This window comes from Euprymna scolopes, chromosome 8 (assembly GCF_053919585.1).
Source record: "Euprymna scolopes isolate OS-2025 chromosome 8, ASM5391958v1, whole genome shotgun sequence".
Taxonomy (NCBI): Eukaryota; Metazoa; Mollusca; class Cephalopoda; order Sepiida; family Sepiolidae; genus Euprymna; species Euprymna scolopes.
The window spans coordinates 49,914,220-49,931,239 of NC_136489.1; positions in this window are offsets into that span (position 1 = coordinate 49,914,220).

Consider the following 17,020-nt stretch of genomic DNA (forward strand, 5'->3'; position numbering starts at 1 on the left):
GAACCTCAGACAATGAATATTTATTATTTTAATTTCGGATATTATTCATTTAAGACATCGCTAATCAAGAATAAATCAACTCTATGGTGTCTGTTTTGTAATTTTTACTTTTAGCTGGCCATACAAATAGGAACAAACAGAAAATTGCCCTTTATATAAGAAATTGGCTTGGTACTACCTCAAAAACATTGCGAGGAAATAAGTCACACACTAGTAAGCATTATAGAGACGACCCTACTTTTTAGGCACAAGGGTCGAGAGTCTTTGCTATCTCTTTACAAAGTTTTATCAAGGCAACATAATATGAAGATAATACACCCTACAAATAAATCTTTACCAAATATATAAAATAACAAATTATTTGTAGCTTAACTCCGAACCACACTTGGCACGATTACACTTGCTTACACTATTTACACTATAAGGCACTATTTACACTATACGAAGAATGGTACACCTTATACTAGTAATGTTACCGTTAACTAACAGCTCTTAGTACAAAAAATTATTTTTTTCTTTGGAATCAAGCAAAATTCAGAAAAATCCTACAATGACTATAAACTCAAGAAATCTGGATAGACCGACTAAACTATGATCAAGAGATGATTATAATGGCTTCTCATGATCAAGGCTTGATGGCCAGTGCTTTCAGAAGATTAGTGTCACACAGAAGTAGAGAGGTTTAGCCAGCTGTAAGGTTCTGTTAGGGGACGGCTACTATACAATGTGATACAATGGAGTGTACTATACGATCTGTAAAAGTTGCATATCGAATGCAACAGCAATTCCTGTTAACAAATACCAGAATAAACAGTTGATAATAAGTCATACACCATACACTATGACTATGTAATTCATGTCTAGAAAACTGGAAAAGGCTATATTAGTCTAAGTTACTGTCCTCAAGACTGCCGGGTTAACAGATCTGAGTGAGAAACGATTATAAAACAAAAAGGTTTTACGTACGGCTTAAAAATAAACTTGAATCCTAGGAAGCTCTTCATTATTCTAGTAGTTATAAGAGAAATTAAAGTCATTAAAATAATTACAAAAAATCCTGGCAAATATATCCGGTGAACCAAGTGCAAGAGAGATGCAAACTATGGCGTTAATTGAACGGTTAGAATTTTACACTCTCATTTGGAATGTGAGATAGCGGCTGAATATCTGGCATCCAGTAGGATGTCCCATCTATACCTAGAACAAAATGATAATCATCTCTTTTAATATGCACCCCTGTGCAACAGAAGAAAAAAAATGATAATATTTTTATAAAAAAGTAGCTAATAAATTTTCGTCCTAGAAGCCCTGAAAATTCATTAAAAAAAACCTGTAATGAACATAGTTTATCACATAATTAAGTAATTGGGTGGGCGAAAATTAGTGTTCCCAACTTCTTTTCCAACTAAACTTTTGAAAGCAGAAGAAGCAACTTCATTAAACACTGGTCTATATGGTCAATATCTATGTATACATATGTACATCTATATAGCAATTAAGTGTTAACCTAAGAAAACTACCCTTTAATTTCTTAAGACATACTCGCTGTTTTAGAATGAAAGCCAAACACAAGAACAATGTGGTGAGATGGTGCGAAAACAAGCATATAAAAACAGATTGAGAAACAGATGCGATAATGACTGGTTGAAGCACTGGGTTACTTATATGCCGCTGCATTGTAGCGCGTTCCAAAACTTCGAGGTCCTAGATATGACATAAAACTATATCCGATGGTGAGGCCCCACTTTGCGGGCCTTGGGGAGTGTGGAGCCACCCTTTAATTGCCATTGCTCCCAGGTCCACTCTGACCCGGAGTGGTAGTACCTGTTAGGGTACCAACTATGGGTTAAATAGAATCCGACTTAAAAAACAAATATACTCCATTAAAAATCGTTCCTCAAAATAACTAGATTCGGCATTAAATAACCTGAAAAAGGTTGATATGCCGTAAAACAAAAACAACCAATCAACCAAAACTTCGATGGGTTTTCGTTGAAGTTTAAATTAAATTCCTGAAAACCGATGACGAAGTGATCCTTTCCATCATCAATCTGTAATATAAGGTATTATTTGCACTAGGTACCGGTCCGCTGTTTGGCCTGTCAGGTCACGTGATCGGGCAGGTAAGAAGAACAAAGAACAAACGTAATTTTCTAGATTGATTTTTAAAAAATGGTAACGCAGGTGCCAGTACTTTGCATATGAGGCGATATGTGGTCGACAAAAGAGACAAATTAGCGAGAGAAAGAACTGGAGTTTCGATAGCCGAGAAAGAGCAGAGACAGCGATTTACGTTGGTAAGCGTTAGTGCTGGATTTTGAGATTTTTGTGTTTGTTAGCTTTGGGCGTTGTTTCGTTTGTTCCGTGCGAGTTTACTATCAATTGGCCTGAGAGAGAAAGAAAAAAGAAGAGTGTTGCGGCCTCGGGGAGTAAGCGAACGTGTCGTCGTGGGAGAAACGCGAACGCAACTTCGACGTCGTTTGGTCTCAACTCCAAAGAATTTATGTGACTAAATTATGAATTAGTTCTCGGGAAACAATATTCACAAAAATTATAGAAAACCTTTCACAATTAATGTAATTCAACTTTTAGCAGGTAAATCGATTAAAAATTTGATCATATATGATAAGCCATTACTTTTCACTACACATTTTTAAAAGTAACTAAATTTTATGACGTTTTCCGTCTTTGATGCCATTATGAGCGAATTCGTTGTGCGCATATGAAAGATTAAGTGGCGAGAGAAATATATAGCGAATAAACCGGTGAACACAAAACGAGCCTTGAATTCACAAATTCCATAAATAAAGATTCTTCCATAGAATTTCCTGCCTGTAGAACTCTGTACCACGGGTTTGCTTTCCAACCAACTGCAACATAGTGACTTTCAAGCCAAATATGATCAATTTTATGTTGAGCTCCTCCATTAAAGAATAATATTCAACCCACTACTACCATTCACTATGCTTTTGCCTCAGCAAGGACCTTACACTTATTCTACAGTGGCCTTCAGGCTTTGATAACTGGCGACTTCTGTTATAAAAATGTGCGTCTATATCTCTTATGATAGTTCTTTTTAAAATGATAATTAAATCCTACCAATTTCTAAAATCATTGTTTAAGTTATGTCATTTTTGATGAATTTGATTCAGCAATGCCAGTTGCGCTATAAAAATCTGTTAGGTTTTCCTCCACGAGGTTTTTGCAAAAGGTATGTTTTTACTCGGGTGTAATCGGGCATGTTACAAACTTGTCTATTGTGATCAATAAACCAAATTAAATAGAAGTTTTTTATGCATATATGCACGGGTGTTTCTGCGGTTTTAGAAATCTTTTTTTTATCGATATTGCTTTTTGTCGTAGCTGTTTCGAGCGACCGCGTTGTGCAGTTTTTCTCAATCGCCTCAACTGCACAAAGACAAATTCTAATGCACGAAAAACACAAGCCGTTAGCTGAGACTTCTACGAGGCTTTATTGAAGAAAGCGTACGGTTTTATAAGACTATATTGCTTCAACCACACCGATATGAAATTAGAAATAAACTTCCTATACGTATGATACAGCATACCAGCTAATTGTTATAAAGATTGTGTGTACCTGTTACATCTCTGCATTGTTCTGCCTTCTATAAATGTCATTTGTGTACACACTAGACAATGCTCCAAGCAAACTGACGAATATTGCTCGTAGAATTAATCAATATCCTACGTCGTTCGTAATAATTGATTAATATACAAATGCAAATACTAGCCACGAAGATGAAATCCAATATGGTGTTGCGGTCAATAAAAATCTACATAAATGTAACTAATACACTGCACATATCATTATGATTTATAAGTAACGTACGTCCTAACTGGAAATCGTACGTTATTCGTTTATTCTAAACGTCAACCTGTCATCAGTTATTAAGGATAAAGCTACTTAATAATAAGTTTTATTAAGTTTGATGGATTAAAAGTTAAACGACGAGAAACATTTTGAGAGGATTCAAAATAATGAATTAAATTTAATTACTTATTAAAAATATTTGTATTAAAGTAGCAGTAAAACTCGACGTTGCTCGGGATTGAATGATTGTCAAGGAATGTTTCACACTTGCATATTTTATTGTCATTTAAATCGGTTAAATCAACCATTTTTTCAATCAAATTGTCTACCCTTGTAAGGAAACCATCGCAGTGCAGTGGGAGGAAGTGTCACGTGCCTCTCGCAGAGATTAGTCCACAATACATTGTTATGTACATTTAACTGTAGAGAACCTACTGTGAATTTATAAAATTGTTTTATATATAATGGCTTGAATTAAGGTTTAAAATGCAAAAGTCAAGTATCATGGTGGAATTATGCTTCAAACAGATACACTCATTTCGAACACGCCCATATAATATCAAAGAACCTAATGTTTATTTCGGCTTGTGTGATAATAAAATATCTTTAATGCATTTGTGTTATAAGGCTGTATACTAGTGTTAACTTTGGTCAAAATTGCCTGTTCCTTTTCCATTGGATTTATTCTATTATCGATACTCATGGAAGATATTTCGATAAAAAAAACTCTTTAAGAACACTCCCAAGCACATAAAGTACCTTTGTGTGAAATTTCATAAAAATCGGTCGAGTCATTTTCGAGTCCATAGGCAACGAACTCTGAACACACACAGACACATAGACAATATTCTTTTGTACATTAGAAATTTTTTGGTATTGGATTTAAAGAAAACTATGCTCTGCCGAGAATCTATCCTCTTGTGGGATGTTTCACAGATGGGAAGTTCTTTGAAGGACGTTCTGTTCGAGGAAATTCTGTTTCATATCAGGAACATGGTTGTAGATAAATACTTTTATTGCAGTTGTGGCGGGATACGAGTTCTTGCAGTAAATATCTTATAAAGATGTCACCAGTTCTGCTTAGAGTGAGACAGCTTGAATAACCGACAGAGCATCATATAAAGAGAAACCAGAAAAACAGAAAACTTCACCTTTTATTCTGATCTTCTTGCCCGATTCTACTCGTGATCTCATTAATAAAGCCATTCCTTCGATTAGCATTTCATAAATGCTTAATTATTCCAACAGAAATTATTCTGTTTCCAAAATTATTCAAACAAATAAAGGACGCGAAAAATACTTTAAAAATATGAATTTGCAATTACATTTCAACTCAGCATTTCGTCATTATACGGCTTTAATCTATTCATTTTTTTTGGACATCTGAAAAGGGGTTACTTTAAAGTGTGTATAGTCGCTTATGTAAGTTACCACACAGTGAATAAAGGATTGTAATAGTAAAAGACTAGGGGAAAGACCCGACATAACTCGGAATTGAATGAGAATAAACGAATTTTCCATGCTTGCAATACTTTTATTTTCATTGAAATCGGTGAAATGGCCCATTTTTCAACTAAATCGATTGGTTGCCTGCTACTCTCAAAGACCGGTGTATTGGAATAAAGATTCATATGACTCCCCAAAACTATTTAGTCCACAATATACTGTAATTTATAGTTCACAGTAGAGAATCTACTGCTGATTTTAAAAATGATAGAACTTCCCAGATGCAATTGTACAAGGGTGATAAGTTTAGTAAAAATCTGATTGTTTCTTCTTTAATCGGATTTGTTCCTTATCAATTTTTTATACTTATCCGACGCATTTCGATACAAAACCGATCTAAGAACACTCTCAGATACCTAAAGTGTATTTTTATGAACTTTCAACAAAAATCAGCTCAGCCGTTTCGGAGTCTGTATGGTACAAACTCTCTTAAACATACACACATAAACTAAGTGCTTTTTATTTATAAGTAGCGATATTTCGATAAAACAATTGATACGACATGCTTTAGAATCAATAGGATTTATTAGTCATGCTAAAGTGGATACTAACACTGGCTGATGACCTCTGTGTGTCATGTTGTTTAAATAGCACCACTTTTAAGTAAGGATGTTAATAATATTAACATGGTCTCTTCTGTAAATGTAACGTGTCAAGCCCTCACCTTCTGTTTGAATGCATGCATCATCTTCTCATTACATAAGATAAAAACGATATATCTACTAATACCCCGGCCATTCGTTAATTACCCAATCATTTTTGAAAAGTATTACTTTTTCATAAATGTTAATTTGCAATAAAAGAATCGGAAAACGCACACATCATTTTATCATGTATTTTATTTGATACTAGCAGGGAAACCTGTCGTTGTCCGAGATTTAATTAGGATCAACGAATAGTTAAAACTTCTAAATACATTTATTTTAATCGAAATCAGTAGAATTAGCTATTTTCCGTCAAATCGGTAAATTTTCTGTTTTAGTCAGGGACACACCACTGTGCACCAGAACGAAGTTTCACATTCCGTCTCGCAGTAACTTAGGGCGATTTTATAACACTATGTTTATATAATGACATACACTACAGTTTAAAATGCAAAAATCATTGATCAATTGGGCTCTAAACAGAAGCATTAATTACCGCTGATTTTATACGAAAGGCCCTTCTACTTGTGCGTTGATAAAACTTCTCAAACACAGTTATGATGTCAGGCTATATCAGAGTGTTAGCAAAATCGAATTGTTCCTTTTTTATTGGATTCTTCCGATTGTCGATTTTCGATACTTATCAGACGCATTCCGATACAATAGGCATCGAAGAACACTGCCAGACACATAAAGTACATTTGTGTGAAATTAAAAAAAAATCTGCGAAGGTGTTTTCGAGTTCATAGGAAACGAATTCACATACACTAGACAAAAAAAAAATAAACTACAGTTGTTGCTAGTGGCCACTGCCGTCCGTGAACAGCTGTGGACACTGACGGCCGTGGCCAAAATTAAATAATCTGGCTTTCACTGGCAATTAATGATAGTTTGTGCCGATAACATGCAGATACTGTATAAATTTTTAAAAATCATTAGGGAAATTCGTAAATCACTATGAACTAATAAAAGTACGAAAAATAGTCCATTATAATATTAATGGAAAGTAAAAACAGAAGTTTTAGAGGTTAGGGATTCTCCCTGTATATGGACTGTTTAGAGTAATCGAAATCAGTGGTAGCAGTCCTAACTGTTTCTGCTTATTGTTCAAGTCTTCCTCTTCGTTTAAACTCTTTCTAGTATTAAAGTAAATTCCAATTTTATGTAGTATTTTTTAACGTACAAAACAAAACAATTATGATTTTGTTCACTTCACTTATTTGAGTATTGTCATGTTGAAAACATCGTTTGGAGTAGACATCCCAAACTCCTCGTGTTGAGAACGGTTTTCGAAATAGACACCACTAACTGCCCTATCTTAAGAACGGCATTTGGAACAGACACCCCAATATCCCCATGTAAAGAACGCCTTTCGAAGTAGACAACCCCCTTTTTATTTGGGTGGGGTAGGAATGTGGAAAACTAACTCCCCAATATGTAACCGTGGTAATTGTTGTCAGCATACCCATCCACAAATACTAAAAAAATGTGGGGTGGCAGTGTCGATGGGAGAAAAGTAGATTTGTTTATCACGCGTGTGTACAAACCTGGCAGCCAGTGAATTACAGTGCATAATACAGCTATTTATATCAGTTTATGAACTTGTCTCAGCAAAATTTGAATGAGATATTCTTAATCAGCATTGTCGAAAATCTATATATTTAGTCATTCTAAAGAAAATTTTGGAGGTGAAGCTCATATACAAATTTATCCCACCAATAATTATAAAATAAAAATAAAAAAACTTAACATGTGCTCAATATCAAGAATCAGACTGGAAAATACATTTAAATAAAATACTTCACCTAATACAATCCCCTATGTAATGAAATTTTTCTTAAAAATGTAGCGCAGGTAATCGATGTAAAAATCCGTAATTGTGAATAAAACCAGACCCTAACTTTCAAACACGTGTGCGAGTCTGTCAGTTAAGGTAGAGAAGGAAAAAATAGAAAATATCTAAACATTTTGACAAAACATATAAAAAAAACTTAGATAAACATAGTTATGTGGAAAAAATGTAGAAATAAATTGTTAAAATAAGGTTTGCATTTTATATATTTTTTATTCTAGGAGGGAAATATAGTAAAGTATAAAAATCGTTAAATCGTTTTAAGATGGAAATATATAAATAGCGAGATACAAACTGGGTCAGAGAGAGAGAGAGAGAGAGAGAGAGAGAGAGAAGAATTTAATGTATGCTTTTTGTATTCAAAAAATTTCTGTTTCTATGTCTATCCTTGTAGCCATGTCACTGGTAAGGGTGCTGGAGGTAAACGTTTTATCTGGGCTGACGTTATCCGCCTGATAGTCAGGGACTCGAACCTTGGATTAACCACTAAGGAGGCTGTCCTATCAGCAGGTGCAAAGTACTGGGGCTGCTGTATTGCCATTTGGTGAATGGATTCCGGATCATGCAGTAGCTTCTAGTGGGGCCTCTCGATGCCATATTAGTGGGTAATTGTTACGGCTTTACCTTATCATGTTCTACAAACTAAATATTCGTTTCTTTTTCTCTCTTAGTTTCCTCTCTCTGCCCTTCTCTAAGTAAGTATGACGACCTAGTCCACAAATTCAAAAATTCCATCATGACAAGTTTCAAGAAAAAATACACGATTAAACCCGGATCTCCAACTTCCAACGTAGACCCCCACTACCATGCCTCCTTCTCTAACATCAGGGGTCTACGTTCTTACCTTCAAGGAGTTGAAGCCCAGTTACAAGAGACTAAACCAGAACTTTTATTTTTAAGCGAAACTGGCAGTGGACAGACTATTTCTCTAAACGAGTTCGTAATTAAAGGATACTCTAACTTAACTTCCAAATCTGACCCCGAAGATCGCCATGGGCATGGAATATGTGCCTATATTAAAGATGGCTTTCCATGTGGTAGGGACATCTCCAGAGAAGATCCTAACTTACCCGATATGTGCTTCTAGGTTCCACTAGCTCGCACTACTGCATTTATATTTACTCTCTATCTCCCTCACAACAGCGGAGTTACTATCTTTAAAAGCATATCTGAGAAAATTGACCAAGTCTTATTAGCTTATCCTTCAGCTAACATTCACGTATATGGAAACTTCAATATTCACAATGTGGAATGGTTGACCCACTCAAACCAGACCGATGATGAGGGGAGGTTCTGTCATGATTTTTCCGTTGCTTATGACCTCACTCAGCTTGTTCACAAACCCACCCGTATGCGCGACAATGACGACCAATGTGCGAGTCTTCTAGACCTTTTTCTCACAACTTACCTTGAACTATGTTCAGTTTCCGTTCTGTCTCCTCTTGGATCTTACGATCGCTCAGTTGTATCAATTAAGATGAAAATGAAATGTAATAAGTCTTCAGACATACCTCTCCATCGTACAGTATATCGATATACTATGGTTGACTGGGATATCTTCCGTACATTTATATCGGATCTACATTTGCGTTCCATGTTTGAAAAGGCTATGTCTTCTATAGCATCAGACCTGGCGGAATGGTTAATTGTAGGTATAGACCGTTTCATACCCTCGAAAAAATTCCAGCAAAACCCTAACAGCCAGCCATGGTTCTCTCCATAATGTGCTGCTGCCATTGCGTACAGAAATCACTTTTTCCACTGCTTCCAACGTAATAGATGTATGGAAACTAAAGCAGTTTTTAGGACTGCCAGCAACCATTGTAAAAAAGTAATAAAGAACGCAAGAGAGTTGTATGCTCAGTCCGCCAAGTCCAAAGTAGATGAGCAGCCGCTTGGTTCACACCAGTTTTGGCAAATAGCAAACAGAATTCTCAACAGAAGCTCGTGCTCTATTGTTACATGATAAGGGCTGTCCCCTTTTCATGTAAGTATAAAAATAGAGAGATTAGTTAAAATGAAAATGAAATAGCAATAGACGAAATTCGAACCTCGTAATTTAGGTTTAGAAATAGATTACGTGTGAGAATTTAAAAATGTAAAACAAACAATTGTTTAGAATATAGATAAAATATTTCAAGAAAAGAATGTGAACTGTCAAGTTTGTTATGAAATTTTAAATTGAAAGAATGCAGCTTATAAAATAATGTTTTTAACATATTGGAAAAATAGGTTACTGAGTATAGGTTAAAATACCTTTTGTAAAAATAGGAAAAGTTTTGGACACGCGTGTCCAGAACACGTGAAAGAAAGCACATGTTTTAACATGTGTATGACGTCACGGAAAATAGAAAGTTCTAGGAATAGAGAAAAAACTTTAGAGAAAAAAGAAGTCAGTCAGTGAAAAAACTCAGAGAGAGACAAACAGTCGTCTAGGAAGCGAGACGTCACTTTGAAACTAAAATGTGAAGTTGAATTCTCGATGATGGAAATCACGGCCGGTCGTGAAGAAATAAATTCATCATGTGTTTTGTAAAGCTCGTCTTGTCTTATGATTTTTACAAAAAGGTAAAGTGAAAATTGTATTATATATCTGTGTTATAAAATGTCTTTTCATACACATCTCGACTTCTCATATCCACAATGAGAATCTACATCATGTCTACACAATGTCTGAACAGTGAACACTATCTCCTCACTCAAAGAGCTTCTTCCCCTTCTTCTTCCATAAACACAATTAAGGAATGAACATTCAAAATATAAGAATCTCTCATAACATGAACAATCTCTCTAAGTCTCTTACAACAACATCTCTTCTCCTCTCTCTCTTTCTCATCTACTTAATATACATTGCTGAACAAGCAAAAAGCAGTAAAAACTTTAAACCTAAAACTTGAAACTCCTCCCCTCCTCTCCTTACCCCGCTCTCTTTTTTCTTTACCATCCTCTCTCCACCCCCTCCCTATATACATATATCTCCACCTACGCCTACCTGAATCTGCTGTCCCCCGAACACAATACAATCAAATATATTTTAACCTTCAAAACTGAAATATTGTCAATACCGTCTACCTCCCCCTTATTATCTCCTACCCCCCTCTTTTTTCATTTTTTTCGTATTTCTCCAAAAATACTTATCCTAATACTAACAAACATTTCTGTAAGGTCTGACGAGGCTGTTGTGATCGTAAACATGGTCCAACATCCGAAACATATGTAACCAAACAGATAAAATGGTAATAAAAAAATAAAACACATATTTGCTCTGCAATAGTATTGAGCATTCTCTTCAGGTTTTTACTAATTAGTAGTTTTACCATATATATATATATATATATATATATATATATATATATATTATACGTATTAATGGTTATATGTGTGTGCGAGTAAAAATTAGATTCTGTAAATGTAAAGTTTACAATAAATTGAGTATTTGACAAAGAATACAAAGATTTCAATTTTTTCTTTATTCCAAGGAGTTTTAAGGAAGCGTAGTCAGAAAAATAATAATCATACAGATTTTACTGGTTAGCACAAGAATTGAAAAATAAAGTAAATATGAAATTTATTAACGGCTGAGCTTATCTTTTAAAAATTTCACACAAAGGTAATTTATGTCTGGCAGTGTTCTTAGATATGTTTTGTATAGAGATTCACCCGATAATTATCGAATATCGAAAAAATCCGAGATTAAACTAGTGTCTTTCTTATAGATAAAAAAGAATTTTTACACGTGAATTTTTATACGTTCTACCAACAAGAAAGATAATAAAATCTTAGCGAATGATTTCACATATAGCTCAGAAATATGTTATTGGACTACAGATCGAATGATTCCCTGTTCAATCGCGGGTGTACCTCACCATTTTATTTTTTATTTTTCTTATTATTGAGTCAAATTTACGATAAAAGATGTACTTTTAATATTGCGGAAAATCATTTCTTCGTTTAAATATTTTGAAATTAAACATAAATCAGAAGTGACTTTTCCAGAGCATTCATCATCAAGCCCAAATATAAGCGGACGTGATATTGTTAAACAAACTAAAGGAATTTGATGAACGACATTATTATTATTATTATTATTATTATTATTATTATTATTATTATTATTATTATTATTATTATTATTATTATCTTTCTTTCTTTCTTTTGCGAATTAGTAAACTGAACAAATCCTCCTAATATGTAATATTCAATAGAGGATTCATTCTATAATAATACTTACGTAATTTGTATAAATAAAAATATTATTTTTTACCATATTGTACGACCAGGCAAAACCAAGCGTCAAGCTAGTCTATATATGAATATGATATATACGGCATAATCACGTTGACACACTGGTTCTCGTCAAACGTTAAATCTGGCTACTACCAGATGAGTGACTATTTGGAGATTCTAGGCGCGTGCTATCCGCTTATCTCGGCATTGTTTCCAATCGTTCTAAACCTCCACTTGACACTAAGTATTTAACAATGTCGACTCCGGAGAACTGTTGTTGAGGATTTCGCAACTCTTACCGCAAATATTTCACGCATAGATATCATCATAGTGGGTATTCATAGTCTGTAAAGACTGAAGGAAGCTACCATATGATAGCCCCCCCCAATATATACTGAGGTATTATGCATTGCAAAAGTAAGATCCCAACAAGCCTGCTGTAATAAAAACAATCACCGAAAACTACTTAGAAAATATTTACTGAAAATTAATTATAAATTAATCTATATTTTTATAAAGTAATAGGGTTCGTGTGTTTCTGTCTGTGTGTACAGCTCTCCATCATCAACGAAATATAAAGGAGGTAAGAGGGTAGATCTCTCCTGGTAGAGAAACATTAGAACCCATTTTAGGATGTTTCTGTTATAAGAGACATAAGAATCAATGCCTAATTTCTTTATATACTAGTCTACAAACCACCCCCATATCGAATGACTTATGCTCATTTGCATATCACATTATATTAAATCTCTTTAACTAATTACCTCGACCTTATTACATATTGGAAATATTCTAATCATTTCAACTGTACTATTTACAAAATCTATTTAACATTTAATTATTTAATATATTTTCATTTAATTTTATATTCGATTTATTTCACTTTACGTATATTATCAAAACAATTAATTGGCGAGGAAAGCTTTATATTTTGGGATTGTATTGAAAATGTAATGGAAATTTCAATTTCGTTCCGTTTTAATCTTTTATATTTTACTTGCCAATATAATTGAAAGAATACAATTCAACTATCGTAATTTTATATAAATAAACAAAAACAAATATTTTAAAATAAAACTTTATTAAAAAAGAAATAATTTTATTTTTAAATGAAAAAAATCAATTTAGTAAAATAATTGTATTAAACACCCCCAGCCTTGTCAGCAAACCTGTAAACCTATAAAAGTTAACATTTCGAATGTAAACAGTGATTTTTCGATTTTGTTAGCGCTTGCCGCAATTAAAGACAATTAAAACGGAACTAACTTTATTTCCATTCTATTTTTTAAACAACCCCCAAAACATAACGCTCTCTTCCAGTTATAGCCAATGTTTTTTTAATTAAATAAAACAGGTCAAAATAAACAGATAAGCGCATTTTCTTTTACATTTTTCTTACAACCAACATTGTCATTTAACCAACTGCAGGATATCGTTACTTTTGTGGGGTTGTTTTGAAAATGGCACGGAGATTATAATTTCGTTCCAATTTAATCTTTCTGGTCGAGCCTATTTCGAAAGCCTGTCTTATCATAGATTTGAACTACAAATATTACTATCTTAAGACTTAAAGCTTATATTTATTTCATTTTTCTATTTATATATTGAATTAGTTATTTCCAGTCTTATTTAAACTTAGCGCTTTCTTTAAACCGGATGAACCTTTTATAAAAATATGAGTTTAACGTAAAGAACACGAACAAGGTTTTATTCAACTGAATTTCTTCCAGTTTACTAACAAAATATATAAATTTAAAAGAGATATAATTAATAAAATAAAAAGGTTATGTAATTTAAAAGAAATACACGTACTCACAAAAGCAGAACTTTTTTTACACATTTTTTTCTTTAAAACCATAACAATGAGACTAACAATTACCTAGATCTTAGTAATTATTTGTTTTAATAGAACTGTTTTAATTGTACTGTTTACTTAGTTAACCTAAGTTGGTATTACATTTATTTTACATTTACTTTTTTTTTTAATTATTACTTTTAGATTGTGACGTTTACACCCGGAAGTAATGAGTCACACGTAGGTCGCTTCTATTCATTCCTTTTGGTCAAGATCAAAGTGTAGTATCTGTTCTTCAGATGCTGCACTTCATTTTCTTGTTCTCTTTCGGTGGAGGAGAAATCCTTCACGACTGAGACAATTTTTATTTTTGTACCTTTTCTCCACGTTAAAAAACGACCCTGGTGTCTAACTCTGTCCCGTGGGGAGGCATAGTAAATAGGTACAATATAATTGTTTATAATTGTACTATTCAGAAATATTATTTATAGTTCGTCCATTTCAGTTAGTATACATTTCCTTTACGCTTAATTAATTTACAATCATTAATATCGTTAAACAATTCCGTTTAAAACCGAAATTATGCCACCCAAACGAAGTAGAAACGAAAGTGAGGAAGAAAGAATGGAAAGATTGGAAGCTAATAGACTAAGAGTTGCTGCAATTCGCTCCAATGAAAACAATTCAGATAGAGAAAGACGTCTAGAACTTAACAGGATACGTCAAAGAGAAAGGAGAGCAAGACTGTCAGATTTGTAAAGAGAAACCCAACGTGAAGCTGACATAACTAGACATGCTGTAAGGCGGTTAAATTCATCACAAGATGAAATTCAAGAAAGGCAAAGATATGCACTGGAGAGAGAAGCAATATTACGATCGAATGAATTATATGAGGTAAGTAGACGTACACAAGGTCAGTTGAGAGTGGCTCAACGACATCAGAATGAATCGGAAACCCAACGAAGCTTTCGCCTATACCAAGGGCAACAACGAGAGGCTGCATGGAGAGAGAGTATGACTTTGCCCCAGCAATTGACAGAAAACGAGGCAGCTAGACAACGAATGACTGCTTTGAGACACCATGAAATAGAACACTGCAATAGAAAATGATTGCTCTATAACAAAAATAACTCTCTCACTACAGCTGATATAGGAAAAATGGACAAAGTATGTCAACATTGCTCAGCTGTAAAATTTAAAGGAGAAACGCCTGGTTGTTGTTGTTCTTCTGGCAAAGTTGTGCTTGATAGCTTTCCACCACTGCCTCAGTTGCTTCAAGATTTGCTCTCCGGCAATGGTCCCATCTCTAAAGATTTTCTGCAAAATCTACGCTGTTATAACAATTGTTTTGCAATGACATCATTTGGTCACAAAATTGCGGCAGTACATGGGTGGAATCCTTCTTTTAGAATTCGAGGCCAGGTTTGCCACCAGATTGGGAGTCTTTTACCACCTGAAGATGAAACAGCAAAGTTTATTCAAGTCTACTTCTTGGATAGTCTGGAAGAGGAACTACATAATCGGGGACGTGACAGTAGACTCAATAGAGACATTCTCCAAAGTCTGACTGAATTTTTACATGAGAACAACAGCTTTATTTGTCAGCTGAAAACAACAAAGGAGAGGATTGAAGAAGAACACTTGGTAGAACATATAGTTGTCATAAGGGAAGACCGAAGGCCGCAAGAAGAGCATCCACGGCGATTCAATGCTCCAACAACAACGTATGAGATTGGAATATTAATGGAGAATGAACCAACAGCTAACCGGGATATTGTCTTGCGTTTTAGAAATGATACATTTAAATGGATCTCCGAACTACATCCCCTCTACGATACTTTAATGTACCCGTTAATGTACCCCTATGGTTCTCCATCTTACAACATCTACATGAAGGCATCCAATGGGCGAAAAGTTACCCAACAGCAATTTTATTCGTACCATTTAATGACTCGGCCTGGAAACTATTTTCTCTGGTACCGAAGGCTATTTCAACAATGGCTGGTGGATGTGTACTGCAAGATTGAAACAGAACGTTTACAGTTCCTGAGGCGTGAGCAACAGACCCTGAGAGCTGACAATTATAGCAACTTCAGAGATTCAATTCTTAGGGAGGATGGGAATCCAGAACAGTTTGGTCAACGAGTTGTACTTCCGGCAACTTATACAGGAGGCCCTCGATACATGTTTGAGCGTCAAAGTGATGCCATGGCATATGTTCGGCGAATGGGCCGAGCCGACCTCTTCATCACGTTCACAACAAATCCAAAGTGGACAGAAATTACAGAAAATTGTCTTCAAGGGCAAGACCCTCAGGATCGTCCAGATATTTTTGCCAGGGTTTTCAGGCAGAAGCTAAAAAAGTTACTTGAATTTATTAAAAAGGGAGGATTTGGCAGGCTGAGGGCTTTCCTGTATAGTATTGAATATCAAAAAAGAGGACTGCCGCATGCACACATCCTCACCTGGCAGGCCCCAGAGGACAAACTTCTACCAGAAAAAATGGATCTCTGCATATCTGCAGAGATCCCTGACAAAGAGGAAGATCCTGATCTTCATGCTAAAGTGATGGCACATATGGTGCATGGACCTTGTGGACCATTTAATCCAAATTGTCCATGTATGATTGACAACAAATGTTCCAAAAAATACCCAAAAGAATTTCTTCAGTGTACCGAGCAAGGCCAAGACTCTTACCCCAAGTACAGGCGAAGAAAACCAGAAGATGGAGGCCAGACTGGTACAATAAGGATGAAGAGAAATGGTCGGTATGTTAATCAAGAAATAACAAACCAGTGGATTGTTCCGTACAATAAGGTCCTCCTTCAGCAGTTCAACGCTCACATTAACGTAGAAATTTGCAGCTCGATCCAAAGCATCAAATATGTCCTCAAATACGTGAATAAAGGATGTGATCAAGCAGTGTTTGAACTACAAAGAACTGATGGAGCAGCTAACCAACAAGGCCAAGTACAAAGTCACATTGTGGATGAGATCCAGCAGTTCCAGAATGCAAGGTATTTCGGCAGTTCAGAGGCGGCCTGGAGGATATTGGAACATCCCATCTATGAACATTTCCCCCCAATTGTACAACTTTCTGTTCATCTTGAAAATGGGCAGCGTGTCATGTTCTCAGCTGATACTGCTCTGGAACGAGCCCAAGG